This window comes from Danio aesculapii, chromosome 21, assembly GCF_903798145.1.
Source record: "Danio aesculapii chromosome 21, fDanAes4.1, whole genome shotgun sequence".
Classification (NCBI taxonomy): domain Eukaryota; kingdom Metazoa; phylum Chordata; class Actinopteri; order Cypriniformes; family Danionidae; genus Danio; species Danio aesculapii.
The window spans coordinates 36,288,354-36,301,564 of NC_079455.1; positions in this window are offsets into that span (position 1 = coordinate 36,288,354).

Genomic DNA, 13,211 nt, shown 5'->3' on the forward strand with positions numbered 1-13,211 from the left:
TATATGATTTTAAGATTGTTTACATGCACCTTTTGTGGTAAACTTGAATTAAATGTGTAATGATGTAAATCACAGATCCAATGAGATGTTTATCTCTGCTTGACTTGTTAACTAGTCTGTACAATATTGGACTATTCCACTCATTTTGAGCATTCTTCTTGTGGCCGAGATAAGTATCATGTTGAGCACAGTTATGTTGTGTATGTGGTGAAAGCTTTACTTGAGTATATTGAGGCCCGTTGTAGCTAGTCTGTTGTAAAAAGCAACTAAATGAAGCGATAAATAGCCTTTTGATGAAAGCAAATGTTTTGCAAATTTCCGAATTTTACATGAAGATATTAGATATTTCTTTCAGTCGAATACTCACAGAATCTTTAGGAAGCCTAAATGAATTTATGTACTCTGTATCTAAATCTACTCTGTATTTAAATGTTAAAAAAATAAATGTTTTGAAAATGTAAATGAAAAAAAAAAAATTATTTCAAACATAGAAAAACACTTATTAAATATGTACAGTTACCATACAGTGAGCATGTTTACATGGACACCAATACTTCGATTTTAATATGATTAAGACAATACTCTGATTTAGAGTCTACCATGTGAACAGCAATTTTTGATTACCTTAATTTGACTAAAGTCATAATCAAACTTAACAGAAATCGAATTAAGACGTGTGGAGTATTCCTTTGCATTATTGAAGTGCAGTTCAGACATGTAAACACCTTAATTAAACTATTACCATTTTGTAGAATTTTTCACTAAATTTTGCGACAGAATGCACACGAGGCAAATGTCAGGTGTTTGACCACAAACAAATAAGAATAGCTTCAAGCGAGAGAGCACATTTTGGTGCGAGCGTGAGTTTGTCATGGGGGTATCAATGAAAAATTAGTGAATAAAAAGGGGAGAGGTGGCCTGTTGCTTGTATCTGCTATTGTCTGTTTGCACACATAGTGTGAGAAATAAACTGCAGTTGAACTTGTCGCAAAATTGAAATTAATCATCCAAAATCGCACATGGTGCCATGAAGAACATGAACTGTTGTTGAGTGAAACACCAGAGGAAACCAGCATTGAATGGTGACGTAGTGATGTTAATCGAACAATGTAAAACGGGAACATGAACGTTCAAAAAGCAACTCATATAAACGCCCTAATCTTATTATTGTCTTATTCAGATTAAGAAAAATAATGAAATTACTGATGTCCATGTAAATGTTATCAGTGTGTAAGAGCTTGGGAACATCGCCATGTTTCCGTAAAATTTAACATGCTCTTTTTTTTGCCAATTTTGACCACATGCAGGTTAACATTTTCCTTTCTTTTCTTTTCTTTTCTGCATAGATAATACATTTTATGGGGAAAAAAAAGAAAAAATAATAATAATAATACAAATCAGCTGAGATGAGTAACTGCACAGGGAACTTCACCTCAACTGCAACCTCTGTATTCCACACAACTTCCACCGGTCTACTGAAAAACCTGGAGATTTGTTTGTACACCTTTAATTTCCTGTTTGGTTTTCCTGCACACTCTTATGTTGTATGGCTCATCGTCACAGGAACAGGAAGTGGAGTTGCGTCAGAGTTCTTCGACCTCAATGTTTCTGTTTGTGAGCTTGTCAACTCTCTGCTGAACATTTTGATCCAAATACTTGATGGCTGGTTTCAAAGTGTCAGGCCTTTCAAATATTTTATATTAGGATTAACTGTCACCGGTCGTCCTCTGTTTCAGTGTCTGATGTGTGTTGAGCGTTACCTGGCAGTGGTTCATCCTGTAACCTTCCTGAAGTACAAACCTCTCAGATATAGAGTGATCTGCTGCGCTGTGGCCTGGAAAATCACTTTTTTTAGCTGTCTGTGCTGCATGATTACTAGACTCTCATGTAATTTGTATAGTTATATATGCTTTTTCTCTGCAAAGTTCCTATTCTTCCTCTCCATCCAGTTGTTTTGTCTTGTGACTGTTCTCAGAGCTCTGAAACAGTCAGGACCAGGAGAGAGAAAGAAAGAGAAAGAGGAAAACCACATGAAGACAAGAGCGTTTTATATCATTCTGCTTACTACTGTGAGCATGGCTATTATTTATCTTCCATTCACTATCTCAGGATTGTCTTACATTCTGACTTACCACTATTTTCAAGAGCCTTTTACTTTTGGGTTTTTATGTTATATAGTGGCTGGTTTTGTTCAGCCTGTTCTTTATCTGAATCGAGTAGGAAAACTCCCCTGGTGTAAAATATTAACTAGTTTTATTTTTAGAAGCTGAATTACTACACTTGCATTTTTTCAACAACCCCCTCTCTCACAACAAAGTAATTGCCTTGTATTAATTTTAACCAGTGTTTGGTAAGTTACTTCAAAAAATTAATTCATTACTAATTCCATCATCAAACTTGTATTTAAATTACATTTTTATTTACTGTGTCTGAAAAGTAACTCAGTTACTCAATAAGTTATTAAATTAGTTGACTCAACACAAACTTCTCAAAATTCAACGCATAAATGCACTTCGTATAAATCTCAATGCCGCATAGACAATAGAAATAAAACTCGACGACGACTTAAATCGGAGCCAAACAGGACATTTTAACACTTTAAGAATAATAACCATAAGCATCAAAACATTTCTAAGCAATGGCACAATATTTCATACATACCATACAGTGCTTGCGGTGGTAGTCGGATTAAAACACACCTTTTCCCCACAGCACATAAATGGTCAAATACATGCGACAAACAAAAAATATTGTGATTTTTAACTATATTTTTATTTATCATGACACTGTTATACACCTTTTCTTTTCAATGGGTTAAAGTTATTAAAAAGGTTGTTGAAATAAAAGATATTCACTATGTAGGAGCCATGTGCACCCACTATACTGTCAAAGCGTTTTGTATAAGGTAATGTATAAAGTATGTGATATATTAACATCATTAAATTAATAAAATATAAAAAAAGTACTAAAATTAGACATTATTGCTAATATTATATTAATTACTAGAATAAAAAGTTTAGATTATATACAGTAAATAAGGCAAATTAGTTAATTAGCCATTTCTAACGGTGTACAAATATTTTGCGGCCAGTATATTTAGTTCTCTCTGAGTATATTGTCAAGTTGATCTGAGTTGTCAACACAATCTCACGGCAATTCGTAACTTTTTGATTTAGTGGCTAATTCGTATGAATTCGTACGATCTAATTCATACGATTTAGTACGATTTGCTCATCCCCCAATGACGGTTGGGTTTAGGGGTGGGGTTAGGTGCCACGCCTCCTTTTTAAAGTCGTACAATTTCGTACGACTGAATTAGCGACGAATTAGCCACTAAACTGACAAAACGTAAAATACTTACGTTTTATCGTGAGATCAGGCTGGAGTTGTTTATTAAATGATTAATTATTTAATTTTTATCTCGAGGCTGTGCGCATGCTGTCAGCTGCGAAAAGAAAATGCGAAAATGCATACAAATAACAACAACTTTAGAAAGCAAAAGTAAAACCTGAATCTCGGACATTTTAGGAGATTCAGAAACTACGGTCAGATACATTTTGGTCCAAAAAGCTCGTCTCTGTCGGTCTGCAGAGGACGTGAGATTGTCTGTGTTGCTCACACAGAACCAGCAGTAGGAAACGTGCAAAGCGAGAGATTTTCCCCTGATTAATCGATCACGGATTTTTGGCTTTCTTGAACAGATATAAAAAAAGTGTAAAAGGGTGATGATCAGGGGCGTTGCTAGACATAAAGCTCTACTGGGGCACAGCTCCTCCTCCAAAAAAACAAAAAATAATAATTATAAATAAATAACAGTATTATTGTTATTATACAATTATTATTAATAAATAACAGAAATTAATCCTAAATGTAATTGGGAAACAATCTAAAGACAACTGGAGTGATGCTAAGATAATTTAAGATATTCTTTGCAGAAATACTAAATTTATTACAATGAAATTCTACAGACAACTCTATAGAGTACAAAAAAAGATGTTTTATAGAATTATCAGTTGTGTGTTGTCTTATACCCGACTCATGGCCTAGAATTAGGTTTATTAAGTTTTACCTCCATGACTCATCATCCTTCCTTTTTGCTTCATACAAAAAAATCTTTTAGGAGCCATGCTTAGTCAAAATAAGATCACCATCATATTATTTAAACTTTGTTTTGTCGACTTGCAAAACTCACGACACCTCCTTATAAAAGACTGTTACGCCGGCAATTTTTTCGATGTGCATGTTCACTACTGGGACTTACACCAGAAGCAGAGTAGCACGTCTGCATCAAGCAGGAGCAGTGCGTGAGGCGCGCGGGTATGTTTTTTTTTTTTTCTGCGCACATGCTCAGTTCGCTCTTTGATTAAACTGCATTGCTTTCATCAGCGTTGATTCGGTTGCACATAGAGAATATGTCTTTATTCTGGGATTATCACTTAATAAATACACTTGCATTTAAAGTAAATCGTATCTCAAAGCATTTACTGGGGCACTGGCGATTTTTACTGGGACATGTGCCCCAGGAAATAGGGTCTAGCGATGCCCCTGGTGATAATAATAATATTTATTTGTCACCACCAAATATACTTGGGCGTTAATATACCTCGGTGGCCTGCCCAAGTAAAGTCTATGTGTGGGAAGTACTGCCATATATTGACATAAATTTCATTGTTTCTCAAGCATGTTCAATCTACTTGATCAATTAGTATCTGTCATCAATTACTCTGCTTCTCTTAATTGATTGAACCAGAATTGTTGAATTTAAGTGTGGTATTTAAACTAGTACATTAACTGTAATTAAATTATCTGAAAATGTAATCCCTTACTTTACCTTTTCTGCTGAAAATTAGTCTAATTACAGTAGTTACTTTGTAATTAATTACACTCAACACTGATATATACGAGAAAAAGTAAATAATACATTTACTAGAGCTTCAATTGGCTTAGAAAATGTTAATGTGACTTTATTTAAGCACTAACTTTGTTTTACTGTTGATTAAGTGTTTAATAAATTTGGCTATTGTACATGGATGCTGTAGATTCTCTTTCTGCTGTACCTTCCCAATAATTAGAGTTGGCAAGATTGTTGCATTTAATTTTTACTTCTAAAGAAGTATGATGTGTGTTTATTAGTTAACTGTGGTTGTTCTAAATGCTTTTTACTTGGGGTTTGTATTTCCAATAATTTTTTTTTTTTTACCATATTTTTACAACTGCCCTGGAGATTATTTCCAAGTTAAATGTTGTATAATGCAAAATAAAAACAAATAACTTGGATCAATTTTATGCTACGCACAAGTACTTTGCAGAGCCATTTCAAAATCACTTTTTGATGATTAGTCTTTTTGAATATATCTTTCATTTATTTAAAATATTTGGATATGTTATGTTTTATGTGATGTGCAGATAAAGTGATGCAAATATATATTTTCATGTTAACAGTGTAGTCAGTGTATAAACAGCACAGAAATGCATACACATTCAGAAAGACTGGACGTTCACTCTTCAGGTGACAAAAGCCTGTTTTAAATTTGTGAAATTTATAATATGCAAGTAAGCTCTAAATTGTTATTACTAACAGAATATCAATAGAGGTGCTTTCAGTATAGTTGTATTGAAAATATTACTTAACTTCGTTTCGTTTAAGTACTTAATTGTTATGTTCAGTCCACTTAAACTTGTAAAAAATTAAGTTAACTTAATTGATTTGTGTAGGGACAACATGAAGTAATTGTATGGAACCTAGCATTTTTTTTACCGTATAGGATTGAGGAAATCAAAGGTTACTCCACAAATCTGTTTTTGTATGAACTATGGAGATATAATTTATGATGTACAGTATTACATTTTATGAAGTTTATGCGCTCTTCACCACCATGTACAAGCTCTGGAACACCTGTTTTGGTCATATGTGCACAAATTGTAAACCTAAATAAATCAAGTTGTAATTTTTTTTTCAGGTGCTTTACGCTGAACTACATGCAAAGTTTGGTTTATGTTTTGATATGTGCACTACTGGTCAAAAGTTTGAGGTCAGTATGATTTTTAAATGTTTTAAAATAAGCTTCTCATGCTCACCAAGGCTATTTATTTAATCAAAAATACTGTACAAATTGTAAAATTGTGAAATGTTATTGCACTATGAAATAGCTCAAAAGTAGTTTATCATTTGTTTAATAACTTATTTCAGTGATTTTAATGAAGAATTTTCAGCTTCATAACTCCAGTCTTCAGAGTTGCATATTGCTTCAGAAATCACTGTAATATTAATTATTATTGTTGTTATTATTGTTATTTATAATAATAATAATAATAATAATAATAATAACAGCAATAATGACAGCAGTAATTTTTCATTTGAAACTACACACAATAAGTAATAAATAAATATTTAACGATTTAACTTTTTTTGCATTTAATAAATGATGAACAGAATAATTTTATTTGCATATATATATATATATATATATATATATATATATATATATATATATATATATATATATTACACATGCGTACATACATACATAAACACCCTACCGGTAAAAAGTTTGGGGTCATTTTTTAATTATAAGTTTTATTTAATAATTTAAATAAAATTATTCTGTTTATATATATATATATATATATATAATATATATATTCTGTATATATATATATATATAAATGACCCCAAACTTTTGACCGGTAGTCTATGAATGTGTGTGTCTGTACAGTATTTGGAAAAAATGCTCATTTTGATTTATTTTCTTTTTTTAAATAAGGACAGCACTAAACCCTAAGCTCATCTTGACCAATTTGTTCATTAGGACTGAAGGGCAAGATGATAAACTCTACAATCAACTTTACCACATTTGAAGCACCTACAAATTCCACAACTCCAGTTTTCAAGCTGTTCAATGTTGTGGACATTTTAAATATCCTGTTTGGTCTTCCTACACACTCCTATGTAATTTGGCTGATTGTCATAGGAACAGAAAGCGAAATCGCATCTGGATTGTTCAACCTCAATCTCTCGATTTGTGAGATTGGAAACTGTCTGAATAGTTTGCTCTCTTTACTTGAATTGTGCATCACAAGTACAATGTTTGGAAAATTAGTCAATTTTTGTATAGGACTAGCCATCACTGGTCGTCCTCTGTTTCAGAGTATGATGTGTGTTGAGCGTTACGTGGCAGTGGTTCATCCTGTAACCTTTCTGAAGTACAAACCTCTCAGATATAGAGGGATCTGCTGTGCTATGGCCTGGATACTCATTCTAGTTTCCTGTTTCTTCTGCATGTTTATTCTAGACTCGTTCTATAATTTTGCTTGGTTCTTCTCACTGGAGTTCCTCTTTTTCCTCTCCATCCAGTTGTTTTGTCTTGTGGCTGTTCTCAGAGCTCTGAAGCAGTCAGGACCAGGAGATAGAAAGAGAGAGAAAGAGGAAAACCACATGAAGAGAAGAGCGTTTCACACCATTCTGATAACTACAGTGAGCATGGCTGTTCTCTATGTCCCGTTTACGTTCTCCGGATTGTTTTATATTCTGACAAAGATTTTTTTGACTTATTTCACTTTTGAATTGTTTTGTTTTGTTTTGGCTGGTTTTGTTCAGCCTGTTCTTTATCTGAATCGGGTAGAACGATTCTACTGTAATAATATTTTCAATTGCTTAGTTTAGTTGGTAGGTAAACTTTTACCCATTTTTTTTAAACATTTATTTTGTATGGGGAATTTAATATAATAGTGTTTATCAAACGAATAATTGTTTATATAGCTCCCAAATGGCCATATCTTGTTTTATTTGACCTTATTTCATTTGGATACTTTATTTTCTTTAAATTAGTGTTTATTTTGCCAGAACTTGTATGCTTCTCTATCATTCAGCATTTTGTTTAAGTATAATTATTTGAACTTGCATGCAAAAATGTTTATCCTACACTCTCAAAAAAAGGTACAAAAGCTGTCACTGGGGCCGTATCAATTATCAATAATTATCTCAATAATTACTTTCCATATTAAACGATGACAATATATATTTCTATATAAGATGTTAATGCTTCCATATTTAAAAGTGTACTCCAGCAATGACTGTAGCCACAAAAATTAGAGGGTCATTAAATGACGTAACATATTTTTGGCCAATAAATATTTGGTGGGCAAAAATTTGGTACATCTCTTATATCACCACACTTCTAGATTCCCATTATTGCACATTTCTGCTGTGTGATTGAATCTTAGATTTAAAAAAAAGTCCAGAGCTTTTCATTGTTATTGAAATAAAGGAGGTACCTTTTCAAAAAGTACACTTTTGTACTGTATAGGAACATGTCACCTGTACGGTATACTTTTGTACCTTTAAGGTACTATGAAGTACACAGTTTTTTGGTATACATATGTACCTTTATGGAACAAAAGTGGACCTGAAAGGCATGAAAATGTACTTTTAGAAAAGGTACCACCCCAGTGACAGCTTTTGTTCCTTTATTTCTGAGCACCAACCTGATTTCACCAAGTAAGACATGTTCCTGGATTAACATCTATGTTGATCCTGCAACATTTCAAAGAGCCAGTCAGAATTAAGGGATATGTTTACTATTTATGTTAGGTTTAAGCCAAGCGGCAACCTCCCGCTCTCCCTCAGGAAGCCAATACGGAAGTATCTGAAACTGCATTTCATCGAAATTCCGCTAGTCCTGGCTCCATAATAGAGCAAATTTCTATTCAGCCCACTGTAAAAATGGTCAACTTTACAGCAGAAAACAAGATGTTTACAGCCTGGTACAAAGAAAGATTTTGGTTCATATAGCTAATATAACCCTTCATGACACTGTGAGGAGAGTGATTTGTTTTATAACTCATTCATTTCCTTTTATATTAGGTTATATTAAGTCCACATAATTAAGGGAGTGGCCACTTGAGTGACGGTCTAGGTCTGGGTTGTTTTATGTGGCTTAACACAGTTGCCTTTTGGAATTATTTCCTACAATTATCAGATGATATGGCATGCTGTGTGCGCTTAATTGTGCTCACAAACCATTTAAGTGGCCTCCATTTGCAACAAAGGCTCATTGTGAAAACATAGCCCTGCGGACGTTTTGGAGACAGCAAATTATATAGGCGGAGGTATGTATGGCTGCATTTCATTTCTTTAAACGAACGCTATGGGGCGGTGTGAACCTGTTCCTTTTCGTGCTTACCAGCTGACCGCTTACCTCCGAATGGACAGCATTCCGGCTGCAACCAGTTTGTCCCGTTAGCGCGCCACGTCCGTCGGCGGATTTGAGATGCGAGAGGAGTTGACCACGAAGACGGGGGTTCGAGTCTGGTGAAGAGCGGTTCCAGAAAGCAGGTAAGACAAAAACAGAATCCAAAATATAAAACAAACAAGTGAATAGCAGGGTGAGGATGTGGTACAAAAAAAAAGTCAGACGAGGGCTTTTATTTTTTTGGATTGCTTTTGAAACGTGTTGGTTGGGTTTAGGGAAGTGGGTGGGCGGGTCAATCGTTAAAATTGGTTGGGTTTAGGGAAGGGGGAGGGTGGGTCAGCCGATCGTTTACTCAGTCAGTCAGAAAGTCTGTCCAAAAGTGAGTCGACAGCGGCCTCTGGTGGGTTTACACGAGAACAGCAGGCGCGAATGGCACTCGCAAGGGAAATTTGAGATCTCGAAAAGCGTACACGGCGACCTCTGGTGAATTCGCGTAAACAAAAACTGTAGAAAAACGTGCCGCCGGGACGTATTTCACAGTCTCCAGAATCGTCCGTGGAGGTACGTTTTCAGAATGAGCCTGGGTTGTCCATTTGCCAGGTGAGTGAAATTACATACTTGTATACCATCTCTATAAATGTATTTGCTTTATTTAACATCATTTATTATTTATAATGTTCTTTGGACCTGCAATGCACTCCAGAATCTGACAGATTGATCAGCTGTAGGCTCTAGAACTGAAGTGTTGTCATACAGTGTTATGCCTGGATTTCATAAACAGCCTTGCATTTACTAACACAGACTATATCTGAAGTGTTTGGATGTAATTTGCGTTTTCCTCTTGTAGAAAAACGTCATAAGAGCAGTGCTTAGTGGCTCGATGTATTACAACAGTGTTTTAAAAGACTAAACACTTTATTGATATAGTGTACAACCAAGCACATGTGGTCAAAACACAAACGAGTTGCAGGTAATGAAGTATTAAGCGTTTGTCCCGTAGGAAAGCCCGTCTAAGCAAAATGCCAGCAGGTGTCTAGCTTTGCTCACGCTCCGCCTCTTTGCCCTTGTTTGGTATCCCCTGGTTGGTGCGATGATGCGTGAACAAAATGGCAACTGTTGGCTACTGGTAGTTTTTGGGTTCTTCATTAACCTATGGGTGACATCACGGATACTACGTCCATATCTTTTACAGTCTATGGTTTAAGCTTACGGTTTATGCACTTATACGTGATTGTTTTCAGACTCTTATTCCCCTCTGATTTTGGGAATACTTTACAGTTATGGTTGGGTTTAGGGGTAGGGAATAGGTATGGATTACATTTTCCAACAAAAATTATGTTCCAGCAGGATCAACATAGATGTCAATCCAGAATCACATCATACTTGGCAAAATCATGATGTGCATTTCTGAGAGTGTAGATTTAAGAAATAGCAGCTTTCACTGTTTGTTTAGAGAGATCAACCCTCACACATACTGTACTGTATATTTGATACTAATACTAGTGAGTTATAGTATCAAATGTTTATGATACATGTAGATCTTGTAAGAAGATTTAATGAAGTTTCATGTATCATTGTAAAGTGGCTTAGAACAAGTTAGTTTGACTTTATTTAGGCATTAACTTTAGTTTACAGTTTTATTAAAGTATGTGTTCAAGAAATATGTGTATTGTAAGTGGTTGCTGTGGATTATTCTGCGTCCTTTACTAGTGAGTTGCTGCTAAGATTGCTGCATTTAATTTTGACTACTGAAAAATTATGTTTGCCAATTAATTGTGGTGGTTGTGAATGCTTTTTGTTTTTTGGTTTTGTCTTGGTTTGGTTGTTTTAATTTCCAATAAAAATGTTGAATAACTTTCATTGTTTTTACAACTACCTAGAAGATTATTTTATAGTTTAATGCTGTACGATGCAAAATGCAATATTGTTTTAATTAAACTTGGTTAAATGTTTTTTTCTAAATGTACTTTGCAGATCCATTTTAAAATCACATTTACAGTTTAAGTCTTTTAGAATATATTTTTATGTTATGTGAAATGTTATGTGTCGTGAGCTACAGACGATGTGATGCAAATATATTTTATGAGAACACTGTAGTCCCTGTAAAAACAGCACAGAAATGTATACGCATTCACAGAGGCTGGACGTTCACTCTTCAGGTGACAAAATTCTGTTTTAATATCATGAAATATATAATATACAAGTAAGCTCTAGATTGTTATCACTAATAGAATCTTAATAGTGGAGTTTTCTGGTTATTTGTATTGAAATTACTTTAAAATAATTTTGGATAGCATTTCACTTTTGGGACATCAGCTAAATATAATTTTAAGGAAATCCATTTGTTGATTTTATATATATATATATATATATATATATATATATATATATATATATATATATATATATATATATATATATATATATTACACATGCATACATAGATAAACACCCTACCGGTAAAAAGTTTGGGGTCAGTTTTTTATTATAAGTTTTATTTAATAATTTATATAAAATTATTCTGTTTATCAAGGCGCAATTTATTAAATGTAAAAAAAAAAAGGTTAAATAAATGTATTTCTTATTGTATGTAGTTTCAAATGAAATTATCACTCCAGTCATTATTGCTTTTATTACTGTTACCATAAATAGTAATAATAATAATAACAATAATAAATTATATTAGAACAATTTCTGAAGGATCATGTGAATCGGAAGACTGGAGTAATGAAGCTGAAAATTCATCTTTAAAGTCATTCATTTTCTTTTCGGCTTAGTCCTCTTATTAATCCGGGGTCGCCACAGCGGAATGAACCACCCACTTATCCAGCACGATTTTACACAGCGGATGCCCTTCCAGCTATCCATACACTCATACATATACACATACACTTTGGACTATTTAGCCTACCCAATTCACCTGTACTGCATGTCTTTGGACTGTGGGGGAAACCGGAGCACCCGGAGGAAACCCACGCGAACGCAGGGAGAACATGCAAACTCCACACAGAAACGCCAACTGACTCAGCCGAGGCTCGAACCCATGACCTTCTTGCTGTGAGGCGACAGCACTACCTACTGTGCCACTGCGTCGCCCATCTTTAAAATCACTGTAATAAATTATTAAATTAAATTATGAATTGCTTCTGAATTGAATTTTGAATCTTTTAGTTTTTTTTTATTTTATAGTGAAATAACATTTTACAATTTTACTATTTGTACAGTTTTTTTTTTTTTTTTTTGATGAAATAAACGCAACTTTGGTGAGCAGTAACAATAAGCTTATGTTAAAAAATTTAAAAATCCTACTGACCCCAAACTTTTGACTGGTAGTGTACATGTATATGTGTATACGAACTGTGGAGATATAATGATATATTACATTTTATAAAGTTACTTCATATATCATTACCATATTGTAAAAGCTTGCAAGCCGTGATTTGGCACAAATTGTGAACCTTAATACATTTGTTGTAAAAGTTTATATATATATATATATATATATATATATATATATATATATATATATATATATATATATATATATATATATATATATGCTTATACATGCTTAACATGCATGCAAAATTTGATTTATGTATTGAATTATTATATATGTATGTTTATGTTTTATATACAGTATTTGAAAACTGTTCATTTTTTTTTCTTCCATATAAAGATTATTAAGAGTATTAAACTCCAACTTTATCTAGAACAATTTGCACAATATAACTCTTTACATCTTTGTGGGATTTTGAGCTGAAAATCAAGAAGATGATAAACTCTACAGTGAACTTGACCACATTTGAAGCACCTACAAACTCCACAACTCGATTTTTTGGGCCGCTCAACTTTCTGGATATTTTAAATCTCCTGTTTGGTCTTCCTACACACTCCTATGTTATTTGGCTGATTGTCACAGGAACAGAAAGCCAAATCGCATCTGGATTGTTCAACCTCAATCTCTCTATTTCTGAGATTGGAAACTGTCTGAAGAATTTGCTCGCGTTAGTTGAAATG